Consider the following 17,684-nt stretch of genomic DNA (forward strand, 5'->3'; position numbering starts at 1 on the left):
TCCCCGAGACCTCCTCGGGGTGGAAGGAGTCCCAGAGCCTCCGCGGTCCCTTCCCCCTGGGTGGTCACTGCGGTGTTGCCAGGACAGGGGCTCTGCCTTAGCTGGGCCTGAGGGGTCTGCCCTGGGGGTTGGGGATACGTGTGGTGCCCCCAGACCGACTGCCTATTTTTTATGGAAGTAATTTTCCTCCAGACACTTAGAATTCAGGAGTGTGATTAGACAAATTATATACCTGACTGGAAACATCTTAACTGCATTTTAAATGCTTGATTTATATCTGGCTGATATTAAAAGAAAAGCCATTTTGGTCACTTCTGACTAGGTTTTTACCTGTATGCAATTGAGACAGTTAGATTGATGTTTTAAAAAAAACATAGTGTTTAATAGTACCTAGTGTTTAATAGGATCTTGCATGCCAAGATTGAGGCTGAATGTTAGAGCATAAAAATAGGTTTATATGTAATGGGGAGGTTACAGGCAGTCCCCTGTACCCCCGGCCCCCCTCTCACAGAGTGGTCCTGGCAGCCCCTTTCTGTCTGTAAATATCTGGGGTTGCCTCACTGGCATGTCAGCATGGGTGAGAAGAAGCCAGATGATTTTATGAACTATAAACGCAAGCACCAGACACGCTCCGAAATTCATTAGTGTTTGCTTGTCGTTACAAATAGCCTGGGTTGTTTGCCTTCCGACTAGACGGGCGGACAGTCAGGGCCCGCCTGCAGGGCGTGAAGGTCTCTGAAGCTCTGGCTCTCTGGGGAAGTGGGAGTTTAAAGCTGGCCTTTAATTTATGGCTGGAGAGCGTTTCTTTCTCTTGAGTGTAGGTCTTGAAAAGTTTGACTCTAGATGTAGGTTGGCTTTTCCTTCAGTGGAAAATATGAGATTCTTGGATGAAAACTGCTCATAAAATGAGTTGTGATCTCTTGTTTTTCCCCCTTTTCCTCTTCTGCATCGTGGATAAACTTTTTGGAGAGGGCAAGCCTCTCAAAATGTTATGCCCAGACACTTCTGTGTGCGGCTGGATTTGGTCATCTGTCTCTAACCCTGTGCCCCTCTACAGAGCACAGCACCCCTCCTCAGCTGCCGTCCCCTCCTCGTGGACCTGGGACTCTCTGGGCTCCAATTGTGGCCCGCCCCTGCCTACCGCCCCTCTCCCCCCCGCAACACGGGCCACTTTAGACCCCAGGGGACTCACCCTTGAGGTGATTGTGAGGCTGTGAGAGGCTCCGAGCCGCGGCCCTCTGGCCTGGAGGCGATCAGAGCAGCACCGAGCTGGCTCAGCTGCATATTTGAAGTCACCCTACAGGTGGCCCCTGGAGTCTGAGTGGCATCTGGAGGAAGGTGGATGCACAAGAGGGCCAGTGTGAGGCCTCTGAGGGGAGCTGTGGATTTGAATGTAGTTACCGGAGATGTTCTTCCAGGCGATCTTCTTGTGGCTTGAGCAGGCATTCCTGGGCCTGCTGGGGACGGCGGGTTCCATGCTTACCATTCAGTTGTCCAGCACATATTGACTGGCGTGTACCATGTATGAGGCTCCCTGCCTGGTTTTCAGGGGACTTGAGGGTGAGTGAGGAGATCTAGAGGGGAAAGTAAGAAATCTGTGTAAATAGTGGCAGTTCAGTTCAGTTCAGTTGCTCAGTCGTGTCCGACTCTTTGTGACCCCATGGACTGCAACATGCAAGGCCTCCCTGTCCATCACCAACTCCTGGAGCTTACTCAAACTCATGTCCATTGAGTTGGTGATGCCATCCAACCATCTCATCCTCTGTCATCCCCTTCTCCTCCTGCCCTCAATCTCTCCCAGCATCAGGGTCTTTTGAGATGAGTCAGTTCTTCGCATCAGGTGGCCAAAGTATTGGAGTTTCAGCTTCAGCATCAGCCCTTCCAATGAATATTCAGGACTGGTTTCCTTTAGGATGGACTGGTTGGATCTCCTTGCAGTCCAAGGGACTCAAGGGCCACACTAATGGGAGCAGACTGAGCACCGTCTGGGCGTGGGGCTGATACGCGGGGGCACAGACACGGCACCCCCAGAGGGGTCCTGTTTGCTCACGGCCTGGAGAGATTGCTGTGCTCTGGACGCAGGACCAGAAGAGAGGGCGTTTCAGGTGGAGGGAACAGCTTGAACCTGGTAAGGTGGTTGGGAAGAACATGGCCATGTGCAGGGACCAGTGAGCAGATTCGGTTGGCCAGAGCAAAGGAGAGGGGAAGGGTGCCATGCAAAATTAGACTAGAGAATGGGGCAGTCCTGTTGTGGAGCCTCAGACACCATGCCCAGGGTTCTTAGGACTTGCTTCTGTAGGCAGAGCTGTGCTTCTTTCAAGAAGTCATCGGTGACTCCTCTCTCTCGTGTTCTCTGCTCCTAGGCAGTCCCCGAGCCCTGTTCCCGCTCCTTCTACCTCTCTCTGTCCCCAGAGTCACCTCCCAGGCAGGCTGCCCTCTCTCCTCCTCACCTACTCTGCGGGAACATCTCCATACCCCCTTCTGCCCCATCCTGCTCTGTCGTCCACCGTGCAGTTTTTAAATCTCTGACCACCTCCCCGAGTGTCTTCAAGATGTCCACTGGTTTCCCAAGTCTGCAGGCCCTGTGAGACCTGGTTTATCCCTTCCCGCCCAGCCCGCCCCACCCACTGTCTGCTCCCCCTGCCCCGGCTGCCTCGCAGGCCCTCGGATCCACCGCCAGGCCCGGGCACTGGCTGTTCACTGCCTGGCAGGCTGCCCTCCATGCCCTCCTGTCCCAGTGCCCTGGCTCAGTGCCAGGCCCCCTCTCCTTGGCTGTGAAGCCCCCCATTACTTCCTTGGCTCACCCTGCACTTGTCCGCAGGAACTCAGCAGCATGTTCTGAATGAATGCCAGTCTTCTCCGCTGGGAGGCGAGTGCCGCGTCCACTGTCCGAGCCCGCAAGCCTCGCACAGAGCCTGGCACAGACAGGGGAGGCCCTGGGGGAGACCACCCTGTTGGTGCTCCTGGTGAGATGGGGCTGCAGACAGAGCTGAGGGGTGGCCAGGCCCGAGGCGGGCTCGAAGGAAGCCATGACCTAACTCCCGTCCTACAAAAGGTGGTTTCACACCTCAGAGGCTGTTGGCTCCAGAGTGTGAAAGGCTTCCTCACACTTCTAATTCCAGCAAGTATCCTCGTATAGATCAAACGTGTGAAAGGCGGTTCTTGTTTCAGCTTCTCAGGAGAGGAAGCAGCTTCTCTGAAAGAGCCGTTCCTCCCGGTCCCCATGCCCTGGCTGTCTCTGGTCGCCGTCAGACCGTTCCCACGTCAACCCCGCCTCACCCCTGTGGGGGGTCCTGCTGCGGAGCCACTGCTGGAGTCTATCAGGAGTCTCTCATTGTTTCCAGAAATCCTGCTCTGTCCGGGGGCTTCACGGTGCTTGCTATCAAAAAGCGAGTTCCTGGGAGAGGAGACTCAATGTGCTACATTGAATGAAACGGTGACTTTGATGACTGGAGAGACTGTGTGGCCCCCTCTTGCAGCTCCAGCGGAAGTCAAGCCTGACACAAAGCGCGGGGGTCAGGGGATATCCTTAGGGTGGGACAGCCTGGAGCCCCTGTGCAACCTCCAGCCTCCTGTTTCCTACAGCTTCCTGCCCACCCCCGCCCCCTGGCTAGGTCAGCCTTTTTTGAGTGAAGTCCATCCACTCCTAGGCTCCCCGTCCGGTTACCTTACCTCATACCCCAGACCCACCTCTGGGGCCTTTCTGTATCAAAAGCCCAGGCTGTGGTGTCTGCCATTTACTACCTGGATGAACTTGCATGAATGACTTCATCTCTGTGAGCCTCAGTTTTGTCATCTGTAAAATTGGAATAGTAAAATCTACTTCGTGGTCTGGCTTTGAGACTTGAGCACAATAAAGTAGCCGAAAGCACATTGTTCAGTGCCTGAGGTGTGGGAAACACGAAGTGCCTTGTGGCTGTCTTCCTTCCCCACCCTTTTATTCACTTTTAAGCCCTACAATGCCATCCACCTGGCAGGCACAATGTTATTCAAGATGTTGGTGAAAAATCATGGCAATAATGCGTGACCAGGCTGAAAGCACGGTGGTTAAGAGATTAGGTTTTAGTGACACAAACCTGAGTTTGAATCCCAGTTTTGTGGTGTATTTGCTGTGGGACCTTAAGCAAGTGAACTATCCTCCCTGAATCTCAGTTTTACTTGTGTGTACACTGGGGGCAAATAATAGCCCTTCCTGGTGGATGCCATTGTTAACAGATTAAGGGATGTAATATAAGAATGGTGTTTAGCCTTGCCTGGCCTGCAGTAAGTAAGCTGTTAGCTGCTGTTACTATTTTATTCTCATCATTATTGTTATTCTCAGCCCGGGGACAGGACTGGTTTTGTCTGCTCACCTCACAGAAGGAGGAGGTGCCGTGAGGCTGGCGGTCGGTTATCTCCCTGTGTTCCCACTATGTTCCCCTCCTGTCTGGTGTGACTGGGGGGCACACGGTGTGGGTCTCAGCCTCCCCGAATGGGCCCCTGGTGTAGGGTGGCCAGTGCTGCCTCTTTGGCGTCTGACCAGCTGGTCATGTCTGCTCCTGACATGCAGACCTTCAGAGGCCGCTGTTGTTGGGGACACAGAGCCTGTGGGACACGCCGCGTGAGCGGCCGCTGCTTCTCTCTCCGAGTTCCTCTCCCACGCCCTGGACAGCAAGCTGCCCCTTCGGGGCTCCCCACACCCCTCCCTCCCTGCCCTGTTCCACCAGGGTGCCCTCTCCCCTCCCTGACCACAGTCCACCTGGATTCAACTTCAAACACCTTTGGATGCATTTCTTTCTTCTCTCTTTTCTCCCCTTTTCTTTCCTTCTTCCTCACCTCTCCTCCATTCCTTTCCTCTCTCCTCCTTTCTTCTCCCCTTCCCTCCACTCCCTTCTCTTCCCTCTTTCAGGAACCTTGGTTGTGTTTTCTCTGTTCGTCTGCCCCCACCTTCCTGCCCCTGATCTGGTTCCTGTCTCCTGCCTCCCCGGGTTGTCGTGTCCACCCCGTCCCTTAGGAACAGTGCGGTGCCCCAAAGCCCTGGCCCCTTCCTGACTGTGTCTCTCAGGCTCAGCCTCTCCTCACCTCTCAAAACACTTGGAGAGAAAACTGCTGCCGTCACACAGTCTCCAGGGGCAGGTATTACTTAATCCTGTCTTTGTATTAAGCTACACGTGTGACCTCTGCTTCTCACAGGCTCATAGAATGGGAGAGCTGGGAGGATCTTAAGGACCATGGAGGGCCCACTGTATTCTATAGACAGGACGCTGGGCCCCCTGACTGGGAAGGACCGGCCCAAAGTCTCAGAGGGCGCTCAGGGCACAGCCGAGATCAGAACCCAGGATTCCTGGGTTAGGAAGTCCCCATGAAAACATGACATCACAATGTGAACGGCACATGTCTTTCTCCATCTTTTTTGAATGTATTTCTTTCCATCTGCTTGATTGCCCTCATCTATTAGTGCAGTGACAAGCTCACCTCCCTTTGTTGGGGCAGGGGAAGTGGAGGTGGGGACAGAGCTTCAGCAGCAGGGTCACGAAGAGCCCGTTACTTCAGATCAGTCATGAGTGGGTGCCTCGCCTGGTCTGTCTTCCTGCTTTCCCCAGGCTAACCTTCCTCCCTGGTTCTCAGCTGACTGCCTTGGCTCCCCGCTGGCCCCAGCCCTGCTGATGGGGCTTCTGGGCTTGTCTTTGGTTCTCCTGCCTGACCTCTCCAGTTCAGTCATTCTTTCTCATATTTCAGGGTCTTGCCTTTGTTCCTTGGTTAGAGCTCTGTTGTCCAGGATGGTGGCCACATGTGGCTATTGGACAGTTGACATGTGGCTTGTCCAAACTGAGGCGTTCTGTAAGTGTGAAAGGCAGACCAGATTTCAGAGACTTAGTACAAAAGAATGTAAACTATCTCATGAACAATTTTGTATATTTTATATTGATTACAGGTTGAAAAGTTAACATTTTGATATATTGAATTAAAAAAACAGTTGAAAGTAAGTTCATCTTTTTTCTTTTTAAAATATGGCTATTAAAAAATTTAAAACACATGGCTTGCATTATATTGCTATTGGCCAGCATTGGGGTATAGGCCTTTTCAACCAGGGGTCCATGAGAGAATTAAGCCTCGTGCCTGAAGGTCCACTGTGTACGCAAGTGTCCTAGTCCTAAGAGAATTAAGAAGGTCACTCACATCATTGTCTGTGTTCTGCAGTTCAGACAAGGAACCTTGTGGGAAAGTCTGCACCGCCTGTTGTTTGATCTGTAATTCAGATTCCTGTGTTCAGGGGTCCCCAGCCTCCAGGATCTCATGCCTGATGATTCGAGGTGGAGCTGATATAATAATAGTAGAAATAAAAGTGAAAGTGAAGTCGCTCAGTGGTGTCTGACTCTTTGCGACCCCATGGACTGTAGCCTACCAGGATCCTCAGTCCATGGGGTTTTCCAGGCAAGAATACTGGAGTGGGTCGCCATTTCCTTCTCCAGGGGATCTTCCCAACCCAGGGATCGAACCCGGGTCTCCTGCATTGCAGGCAGATGCTTTACCATCTGAGCTACCAGGGAAGCCCAATAAAGTAGAAATAAAGTGCACAATAAATGTCATGTGCTTGAATCATCCCAAAACCATCTCTCCACTGAGGCTGTGGAAAAACCATCTTCCATGAAACTGGTCCCCAGTTCCAAAGAGGTTGGGGACCACTGCTGTAGTGCTCCTCTTGTTTTATTACATATTGATGGCTGTTGGTTTGAGATAGATATTACTAAGCTTCTAAGTTCTATTTTTCTTTTTAAAAATCCCAAACGAACATTGCATTTTGCTAGTTACTTTTCAGTATCTGAGAGGAAAGTGACCCTTTTCCTTCTTTGATTTATTGATATGCTATTATTATGTTAATAGTTTTCATAATATACAGCTTATCCTTACATTTAAAAATGTATTTATTTATTTATTTGGCTGCGCTGGGTCTTCGTTGCTGCACATGGGCTTTCTCTAGTTGTGGCGAATGGGGGCTTCTCTTGTTGTGGAGCACAGGCTCTAGGGCGCGGGCTTCAGGAGTTGTGGCTGGCTCATGGGCTTAGCTGTTCCGAGGCACGTGGAATCTTCCCCGACCAGAGTTGGAACCTGTGTCCCCTGCATTGGCAGGCGGATTCCTATTCACTCTACCAGCAGGCAAGTGCCTTACATTTTTTCAGACAAACCCACCAGGCCATGTAGCATGATTTTTTTTTTCCCCGCTTGTTCTGTATTTCTTAGGTGTTTGGGTTTGGGGCTTCTTTCCGTCACCTTTTGTGCTCTGGAATAAATTATTTAGCATAAGAATTAGGTGTTACTTAAACATCTAATGATGAAGTCTGATCAGACTCACTGGTAAAATCACATGGTCCTGGAACTTCTGAGTTCACTTTTCCAGTTTCCGACGTGGTGTTTAGCATACACACCAGACATAGAAAAGTTTGGGTTGGCCAAAAAATAGAAGGCAGTGTGAGGGCTAGGTCAGAGCCTGCCCTCCCCATGAAGCAGGTACTCCCAGAAATTTCATCTTGTGTTCCTGGTAGTGTCGTGAACAACTGCAGTTTGCAGAGATCCAGATGAAGAAGGGTTGAATTGTGCGGGGGTGTCAGGGGGTGGGAGTGGTGGTGGGGAACGTGATTACCAGATTTAAATTGCAGTGGAAACAGTGAACAGCGAACCAGATATTGCAGAAAACCAAAGGAGAATTAAATGACAGACTGAAATTTTCTCCTAGAGCTCGGAAAAACAAAAGGAGACAAATATGATGAATTGTTTCTAGGATATGTCATGTGTGTATGAGGAATCCTATGAAAGGAGAGTGGGGCAGACATGAGAACATGTCTGTAATGGTGCGTTAGGAAGGACAGAACCACACCTACAGTGTGAGTTTCTTTGAGAGGCTGAGTGTGTGTGCCTGTGTGCTAGCCCTCCTCCCCCCGCCCTGGGAGTGGGCAGGGGTCCCTGTTCTGGAGACAGACACCCTCTGATGCCAAGGAGGCCAGGCTCCTGAGACCTGCAGACTCAGGTTTGAATCTTGGTGCTCAGGTGGACCACATAAGAGGATCTCAGCAAACTGCTTAACTCCTCTAACTAAATTTTCATTTCTTCCATCTGTAAAATGGGGCAGTCATAGTATCCATTTGAAGGATTGTTGTGAGAATTCAGTGAGCAATGGATACATGTACGTAAAACAATTGACATGGTGCCTGACCCTTAGTAAGCATTCAATAAAGTTAGCTGTTGTTGTTTCTGCCGTTAGTATTAACTGAGTGTAAATTCTGGTTTCTCTGGGTGTTGGGCTGACGGGTGACTTAAGGTCTCTTCTCTGGGCTTTCTGTGTTGTTTTAAGTTTTCTGTAGTGAACACGTGTAAGGTCCCTGATCAAAAAAAAAAACAAAAAAAAAAACAATTCTTTTTAAAAACAGAACATCTGAATGATGTTATTTGGAAAAAGTATTTCCCAAGACTATGGAGAAGGGGTTGAGCATAGTCCCCCGGGTGAGAGTGGGAAGTGAAAGTGTGGCCCTGTGGACCTCGTGACCGGCCCGGGATCCGGGCGGCTGCACTGCAGGCGGCTCTCCGCGCCCTGCTCACGGGGCCCTTGCTCCGTCACATGGACTGGAGGCGGTCCACAGGGTTGCACTTGGCCGCTGCCCGGCCTGGACAGCTGGTTCCAATTGTGCCGAGCTGCACAGCCCTTGGGCTGGAAAGGTTTGCATCATCCTCACGACCCTCAGTCTACATGTTTGCTCAGCAGACGGTAGTCTGAGGACTTGATGAAACAGTAGCAACTGTGAACGCATGGCTTTATCGAAACGAATAGAAGCTGAAAAAGTGGATCCCTTCTATTCGGTCAGTGACCCCTACCCTGAACACGCACCCCAGTTCCGCAGAAGGCACCCGTTTGTCCCTAGCGACTCTTTCCCCTCTGTGGCCTGCCTGGCCAGGGCTTCTGAGCCCTGTGGAGGCCCTCGTGGCCTCCCTCCCTGGCCAGCCTCCTCCTCTTCTCCACGCACAGCCTCCCAGCAGGTGTTTGTTTCAGATTACTAAAGTGGCTGGCTCTCACATGAGGAAAGGACCGCTGCCTGTGTACGAGGCGAGACAGCAGCACAGCACGGAGCCCCTGACAGGGAGGCCGGTTCACTGCGCCACCTCGTCGGGAAAACCCACCCCGCGCGCCGCGTGAGGCTTGGACCTGCTCTGCCGGTCCCTCCATGGTCCTTCCGTCCCACTCAGAGTCAGCGCCAGTCTCTCCCTGCCCTGCAAGCCTCCACCCCCTACCTTCCCACACCGTCTCCTCCCATCTCCAGCCTCACTGCCCACCTGTCAGAGCTTCCAGGGCCTTCACACTTGTGCTTCCCTCCTGGAACTCTCAGTCTGGAACCCTCTCCCAGGTCCTCCTCGTTCACGGTCTCCACTCCAGCTGGTTTACCAGCCAGGCATCCCGAGGCATCTGCTCCAGTATTCCATTCCTTTATCCTGGTTAACATTTTTTTCAAAGGATATATCATCGTCTGACTTAGCACAGATTTCTCATCTCTCTTCCCTCCCATGGAACTTAGAAAGCAGGAGCATGTTTGTTTGGTCCTTTGCTGTTTTGTTTGGTCCATTGCTGGTCCTTTAACTCTGATATCAGATGAATGTAGATGCGTTTCATAGACCGTCAGTTACTGTTGTCTCTTCCTCATCTCTTTCCCTTCCTTCTTCATCCTTTCTTGTCACTCTCCTTCCCCGTCTATCTCCTTCTTCTCCTGCTCCTTCTCCCAAGAAAGAGCTAAAGATGCCTCTCTCTCTCCGCTGACATCACTCAGAAGACTCCACTCTAGGAAAGGCTTTTTAGGGCTTCAACCTTCAGAAACAAAGCAGGAAAGTGCAGTTGCCCTTTGTTGTCTTGAGTCTTCCCTCCCCTCTTCCCTCATCCCTCCCTTTCTCTTTTCCTTTCCTTCCTTTCTTCCGTCCTTGCCTCCTCTGGCCTTTCCTCCTCCCATTTTCTCTTCCTTCCATTTTTCATAGCAGCTGATTTTGTCCCAGTGAGGATTTAAGGCAGCAAGGCAGGAGCCCTGTTGGTGGAACTTTTCCGCCACCCCAGTTAGCAGCTCTCCTCTGGGCTTCATTTGGGTAAAGCTCTACCATTTCCTGTAGGACAGACATGCTTCCTGAAGGTCCAGATGGTCGCGATTGGATAGGCACACTCCTTCAGAAGATACAGGTCATGTGAAAACTATGTTGTTTATGTTGACACTTTATGTCATAGATGTTGACCCTGACAGGTTATCAGCAGGTTATAAGTTTATAAAAACTTTGTAATTTGAGTGTTTACTCAACTGTTAAAATTTTATTTTAGAAAGTTACAGTGTGTAATATTGTAACATGTCACCTATTAAAGTTTGTTTCAAAGTCATCATTTCTTGATATTCTGATAGTGGAGAAGAGCTTATAAAGCAAGGCTTTTGATCTTTTACCCCAGTCCTCTCCCCAGAGGATTCTCTTCCACTGGTTTTTTTGGAACTTTATTTGGTGCCCTGAAACCTCTGTTTCTTGTTTCATCAGCTTTATGTGTCCGTTGACTGTTTCTTGTTTCATCAGCTTTAGGTGTCCGTTGACTGCTCCCTTCCTATGCTTCTCCTTTTCGTCTCCACTGACCACCTCTGTCAGCTATATGTTTACATCGTCAAATGAATTAACATTCTGACATTTTACAGCTGCACCAAGTCCTCCAGCCTTTCCTTAGGTTGACTTTAAAAGTTGCAAACCAACAGGCGGCATTCATTTCACTTCTGTGGCCCCAGATGTCATTTGGGGCCAAGCCAGGTGGCATGCCAGCGTTGCACTTCATTTTCTAACGACCCAGGGCCATTCCAGGAGAGAATATGCCTCACATCAAGGACCCATAGATTCTCTTTTCTTTTTATCCATCAATTGTGTAATATTGGAGAAAAAATAGAATATTTAAATGTGTGCAACTATTAAAATATAGAATATGTAAACATTTTAAATACATACTATTTAAATGTACATATACTAGTTAAGAGCTTCCCAGGTGGCTCAGTGGTAAAGAATCTGCCTGCCAATGTAGGAGACTCGGGTTTGATTCCTGAGTTGGGACGATCCCCTGGAGAAGGAAATGGCTACCCACTCCAGTATTCTTGCCTGGAAAATTCCATGGACCGAGGAGCCTGGCAGACTACAGTCCATGGGGTTGCAAAGAGTTGAATGTGACTGAACAACTGAACTGAACTGAACAACTGAGCACCTAATACCTGGTTCCTCCATATCCAGGATTATGAATCTGAAGATTCAACCAACTGCAGATCATGTTCAGTTCAGTTCAGTTCAGTCTCTCAGTTGTGTCTGACTCTGCTATCCCATGAATTGGAGCACGCCAGGCCTCCCTGTCTGTCACCAACTCCCGGAGTTTACTCAAACCCATGTCCATTGAGCCAGTGATGCCATCCAGCCATCTCATCCTCTGTTGTTCCCTTCTCCTCCTGCCCCCAATCCCTCCCAGCATCAGGGTCTTTTCCAATGAGTCAACTCTTCACATGAGGTGGCCAAAGTATTGGAGTTTCAGCTTTAGCATCAGTCCTTCCAGTGAACACCCAGGACTGATCTCCTTTAAGATGGACTGGTTGGATCTCCTTGCAGTCCAAGGGACTCTCAAGAGTCTTCTCCAACACCATAGTTCAAAAGCATTAATTTTTCGGCACTCGGTTTTTTTCACAGTCCAACTCTCACATCCATACATGATCACTGGAAAAACCATAGCCTTGACTAGATGAACCTTTGTTGGCAAAATAATGTCTCTGCTTTTTAATATGCTATCTAGGTTGGTCATAACTTACCTTCCAAGGAGTAAGCATCTTTTAATTTCATGGCTGCAATCACTATCTGCAGTGATTTTGGAGCCCCAAAAAATAAAGTCTGATACTGTTCCCACTGTCTTCCCATCTATTTCCCATGAAGTGATGGGACCAGATGCCATGATCTTAGTTTTTCTGAATGTTGAGCTTTAAGCCAACTTTTTCACTCTCCTCTTTAACTTTCATCAAGAGGCTTTTTAGTTCCTCCTCACTTTCTGCCATAAGGGTGGTGTCATCTGCATATCTGAGGTTATTGATATTTCTCCTGGCAATCTTGATTCCAGCTTGTGCTTCTTCCAGCCCAGCGTTTCTCATGATGTACTCTGCATATAAGTTAAATAAATCTGTGTAAAAGTAGACCTATGCAGTTCAAACTTGTGTTGTTCAAAGGTCACATGTACTATGCTTTTTTCCTATGCTATATACGTACTATGATAAAGGTTAATTTATAAATTAGGCACAGTAGGAGATTAACAGCAATAACCAATAATAAATAGAACAATTTTAACAAGATGCTGTACTAAAAGTTAGGTGAATATGGTGTCTCTCAAAATCTTCTATAGATTTAATGTCTTTTCTATCTTAGCTAAGCACGTACCGTGCACTGTGGCTATATCTTTTGTAGTTTGAAGGGCAACAGCAAAACTAGCATGAACATCTTTCTCCTTCACAATTCCACAGCTAGAAGATTTGTTCTTACTGTAGACCTTAGCAACCTCAATGTATTTTTTTTTCTATCTTTATTAAGTCAAGAACTTTCACCTTTTCATTTAAAGAAGAAGTACTTTACAGCTTCTTTTTGGTGTATCCCAATCGCCAGCATCACTCCTCCTGTGCTTTGGGGCCATTATTATTATTATTTTTTTTCTTTTCCTTTTTTTTGGTTGCACTGTGTGACATGTGGAATCTAAGTTCTCTGGCCAGGGGTTGAAGTGCAAGCTCAGAGTCTTAACCACTGGACCAACAGGAAGATCCCTGGGCCTTATTAAGTATAAGGGTTACTTGAACACAAACCCTGCAAGACCACGACAATCAGTCTAATAACTGAGCCCACTACTCAGGGACTAATGAACGGGCAGGACACGGTGGACCAAAGGATGATTCATGTCCTGAGCCCGGCAGAGCTGGAGGGCATAAGATGTCATCACCCTTCAGAACGGTGCACGATTTAAAACGTGCAAATTGTTTATCTCGGGCATTTTCCGTTTAATATGTTCGGATCTGCAGGTAACTGAAACTGTAGAAGGTGAAATTGCGGATGAGGTAGGCAGGACTACCGTTCTCTCACGGAACCACCACGATCCAGGGTGAGAACTCACCTAGCTGCTCAAAACTCCTCTGTGCCCCGTTCCCTGTGCCACCGGCAGTCGGTGATCTGGTTTCTGCCCCTGTAGTTCTCACCTTTCTCAGAATGTCGTAAAAGTGGAATCCTATAATATTTTTCTGTTTGATTCCTTTCACTTAGCATAGTTTTTGACATTCTTCTGTGCTGATGCCTGTATCAGTAGTTTATACATTTTATTGCTGAGTAGTGGTTGATTATAACAGTGGATCACAATTTGTTTTCCCCTTCACCAACTGATGGAAATCTGGGTTGTTTTCGGTTTGAGAAAACTGAGATAAACTTGCACACATTTCTTTTGTGTGTGGACAGATGTTTGCTTTAGTGAGATTGCTGAGTCATCTGCTAAATGTATGCTTAAAATGAAAAAGAAACTGCTAGGAGCTTCCCTGATGGACCAGTGAGTAAGACTCTGTGTTCCCAATGCAGGGGGCCTGGGTTCAATCTCTGGTCAGGGAACTAGATCCCACATCCTGCAACTAAGAGTTTACATGCCGAAACTCAAGATCCTGCATGCCGCAGCTAAGACTTGGCACAGCCAAAAAAAAAAAAAAAAGATTATTTTTTAAAAAAAGAAACTCCCAAATGGCTCTACCATTTTGCATTCCCAGCAATGAAGTATGAGAGCTCTGAAATGCCTTGTTCCTTAGACCCCTACTGCCAACCCCCAAACTGATGCTGTCTCCCCCCACTGCCTCAGTGGGTCACCCACTTCCTGGGGTGCTTCTAAAACTCCTTTGACTGGTGTGTGACTGTCCCACTGGTTCTTCTGAAGATTGTTTCAGAGGGCAGGATGGGAGGGATGCGGAGAAACATGGAGAGAGGAAGAAGGGGAAAAGATTGCCATTGAGCAAGATGGTAATGTGGTGTCACTGGCTGGTGCCCACTGGTGGTGGTCCCTGAGGTCAGATTTAGTGACCTTTCCTTGAGGTGGTACATTTTCCACGTGGGCATGTTTTAGGAATGTAATTTGGAGAAGATTGTAGTTAGAATTAACCTCATGCATGGAAGGGCCTTGTGTGGCTGCCTGTGTCACAGTGGCTTAGATCCTGTGGGGGTCTTCTGGGAGAATTTTGTCCCCTTTCCCAGATCTCCTCTTCCAGGGCCTTACCTCATTGACCCCAGACACAGTCAGGTCAGGCCTTTCTCAGGCCACCTCAGGGCATCTGACTCCTAAACCCCAAGCACAAAGCTGGTGGCCAGAGAAGCTTCCAGGGCAAGCGGAGGCCAGTGTTGACTCTTGTTATCACCTGAGAATGCTTACAGATTGCAGTATTAAGACAACATTGTTTTTACACTGGCTAGGGACTTTTTCCATGGACAGTTTGTTATAAACACTGTCCTTTGTTTTATTGAATGTCTAAATGATTTTCATGTCTTTAGGTGTTCTTTATTTAAGGCAGCTGATCAGACACCCTTTTGGTTCTGGGCCTTCTGATTTTGGGGTGCCTGTGGGAAGCCAAGGAAGGTGTGGCCAGGAGGTGGCTGACTCTACTTGTCTGGAGTCAGAAAAGAAACTTGGGCTGGACACGGGCGTGTGCTGGAAGCCATGGGAAAGTGTGATCTTCCTGAAAGGGATGCAGACACCTTCTTGGAAAGTGACCTTGGACAGGTTTAGACAAGGCTTGGGAGACATGGGGAGCTTCCCTGGCGGCTCAGATGGTAAAGAATCTGCCTGCAATGCAGGAGACCCGGGTTCGGTCCCTGGGTTGGGAAGATCCCCTGGAGAAGGAAATGGCAACCCACTCCAGTATTCTTGCCTGGAGAATTCCATGGACAGAGGAGCCTGCTGGGCTACAGTTCATGGGGTCTCAGAGAGTTGATCCCATGACTTAGTGACTAACACTTTCACTATGTGGGGGACATGTGTCAGAAAAGAACAAAGCAACTGAAAAAACAGCTGGGAATGGCAGGGGGGAGGGGCGCAGGAGGTGAGAATTCAACCAGGAGAACACAGGGCTGAGGGGCGAGGACAGAGAGTGGAAAACATCAGAGGGGGTTCCCCGCCAGGGGATCAAGAAGGAGGTGGCCAGGAATGCTTTCAAGAGATGTGCCTGGAAAGGGAAGAAAGAGAGTGAGTGGAAGCTGGAGGAGCCGGAGGTCTGGAAAAGATGGCCTTGGTTATTACTGTCAAGGTGATATGTCATCACCATTGTTATTATTAGCTGGAGAGGCTTATGCTAAGCCTCTTACAATGCTAGCAGGAAAGAAACTGGAGAGGAAGAGATTTGAAGATACAGGTACCAGAGGAGGCATCAGAGCAAGACTTCTGAGCAGGGAAGGCAAGGGAGCCAGAGCCCAGATGAGTCCCAGGGAGACAGGACCTCTCTTTCACTGAAGCCCGAGGAAGGGAGAGGAGGCAGGTTATTTAGTGGCAGAAAGTTTCTGCCTGATAAACCCAGGGAAACAGCCGCATGGTGGAGGAGAGGTGCTCCAGGAAGCTGGCGAGGACTGACCAGGTTCTCCCTGTCCTTTCCTGTCCAGTGGACCTTGGCAGAGAGCTCAGAACCAGGGGCAGCCTGGGCAAGATCAGGGCCCCATGCAGCCTGGGGACAGCAGCCTGGCTCTCTAGCATGCAGGCTACAAGGGCCTTACCAGCCTCAGCCCAGCCCCTCGTCTCCCTTCCAGAACCAGCCCCGTCTCCTCTGGTCAATTTTAAGTTAATTATGCTCAAATCAGTTCCGTAGCATAGACCTTTTTTAGGCATTAGTGACTGGAGGAGTGTTGCTCTATTACTTCACATTTTCCAAACCCGCTTCGCACAGATGGAATCTCTTGTATTCCAATAAGGCCAAACACAGAAGAGGAATAGTGCCAAAGAGGCTGGGCCCAGGACTTGTTTTAGTGCAGTTAGAATCGTCTTATGTCGTTTGACATCTTGATAAATCTCTCTGCACTGGTTTTGGGAGATTTCAGCAGCGAGGGAGGCTCATGCCCTGTGCATTCCCCAGATGAATCCACTGTGAGCCAGACCTGCGCCCTGCGTGTCCCCTCCTTTGTCGGGCTTTGTCTCTCTTGGTCTTCACCACAGTTCTGTAGAGTTAGTCTCAGCATCCCTCTCTTCTTCCTCCGTCTCAATGAAACTGATGCCAGGAAAGCGGTCCCCAGGGAAAAGAGTGACAGGGTTGGGATTCGGAGGAAAGAAAGGACTCTCTCTCTTTTATCAAGGAATCTGTCATACCTAGTGTTTTGCCCTGTTGAGGTTTTAATTTTGAATATGACATGTCTTGTAGCATGAAAGGGTCCAAGAATTGCACATAGTTTTTATTTATTTATTTATTTTAAAAAGTATTTATTTATTTGACCATGCTGGGTCTTAGTTGTGGCGTGTGGGATCTAGTTCCCTGACCAGGGATTGAACTCAGACCCCCTTCATTGGGAGCGCAGCGTCTTAGCCGCGGGACCACCAGGGAAGTCCCCACATTCAGTTTTTAAATCCAGGTCTTAGGAATGGTCAAATCAAGCAAATTTGGGGCAGATGTATTAAGTACCTGCTTTGGTTCCTGCCTGCGTGACATCAGCAAAATGAAAGAGAAATAATGATAGATTTTTGTTAGTAATTCAAGACAGCAGTGAGAGCACATATGGAATAAAGAAGGGAGTGTTTGGAGTTAAAGTCATGTCTCACCAGCACGTGGCTGACCCTGGGAAGAGGAGGGGGGTGACCTTTATCAAGTAATTGCTACATGCCAGGTGCCCTGTGTGCACTTTATTCTAACTTACCTGTTCTCAAGAGCTTCGCGGGTAAATATACCATCATACCCATTTCAAGATGAGAAAATTGAGGTTCTTCTCAGAATGCAGCTGATAGGTGGAGGGCAGGCTCTGACCTCGGTCTGTCTGTTAGGTCCACACTGCTCCCTTTAAGGATGCCTTCCTATGTTACTTATGGTGTGAAAATAAGACCCAAGCTCTGAGTTAAATGAGCACTTACACACATGCAGTGTGCATCCCCCTCCTATGGATATGTATATAACTTCTGCTGTTTATAAAAGAATTCAGGAAGAAACAGGGGGGGAACTGTCACCAGCAATTGGGTGACAATCAGTCCTTGAACGTCAGTTTTACAAATTCTCTTTTCTATCAGATTATAGCCCATACATTTCAGAGCTGGCTTTAGGGTCCACCTGAGAGAGAAGCCCTTGCCTTCACAATTGTACTTCAGAAGGGCAGTGATGACATCTGCAGACGGATGGAAGCATGTGTTCTAAAGTGGGGTGGTGGGAGGGCTCAGTGGCGCAGAGGTAGGTCAAGTATACATTTGGAAAGAAACTCAGATATACATTTCAGAACAAGGAGAATCATGGTAAACAGAGGTAAACTCTGTGGCTCAGAGACTCATGTCTGCTTGTGAAAAGAAGGGGAGCAGAAGGGGAGCCAAGGCTTCCCTAGTAGCTCAGCTGCAAAGAATCCGCCCGCCTGCAATGCAGGAGACTCCGGTTAGATTCCTGGGTCAGGAAGATCCAGTGGAGAAGGGATAGGCTACTCACTCCAGTATTCTT

General features: G+C 48.8%; 1 protein-coding gene and 1 non-coding gene across 10 annotated transcripts in view; one reads left to right on the forward strand and one right to left on the reverse strand.

Annotated features, from left to right (window-relative positions):
* Positions 1 to 17,684, forward strand: part of RALGPS1 (Ral GEF with PH domain and SH3 binding motif 1) — a 296,430-nt gene that overhangs the window by 84,995 nt on the left and 193,751 nt on the right. The gene's annotated exons all lie outside the window — the stretch shown is intronic.
* Positions 6,459 to 6,530, reverse strand: TRNAC-GCA. The gene has a single exon. It is a non-coding gene; the product is annotated as a tRNA-Cys (tRNA).

The sequence above is a fragment of the Cervus canadensis genome, chromosome 5 (assembly GCF_019320065.1).
Source record: "Cervus canadensis isolate Bull #8, Minnesota chromosome 5, ASM1932006v1, whole genome shotgun sequence".
Taxonomy (NCBI): domain Eukaryota; kingdom Metazoa; phylum Chordata; class Mammalia; order Artiodactyla; family Cervidae; genus Cervus; species Cervus canadensis.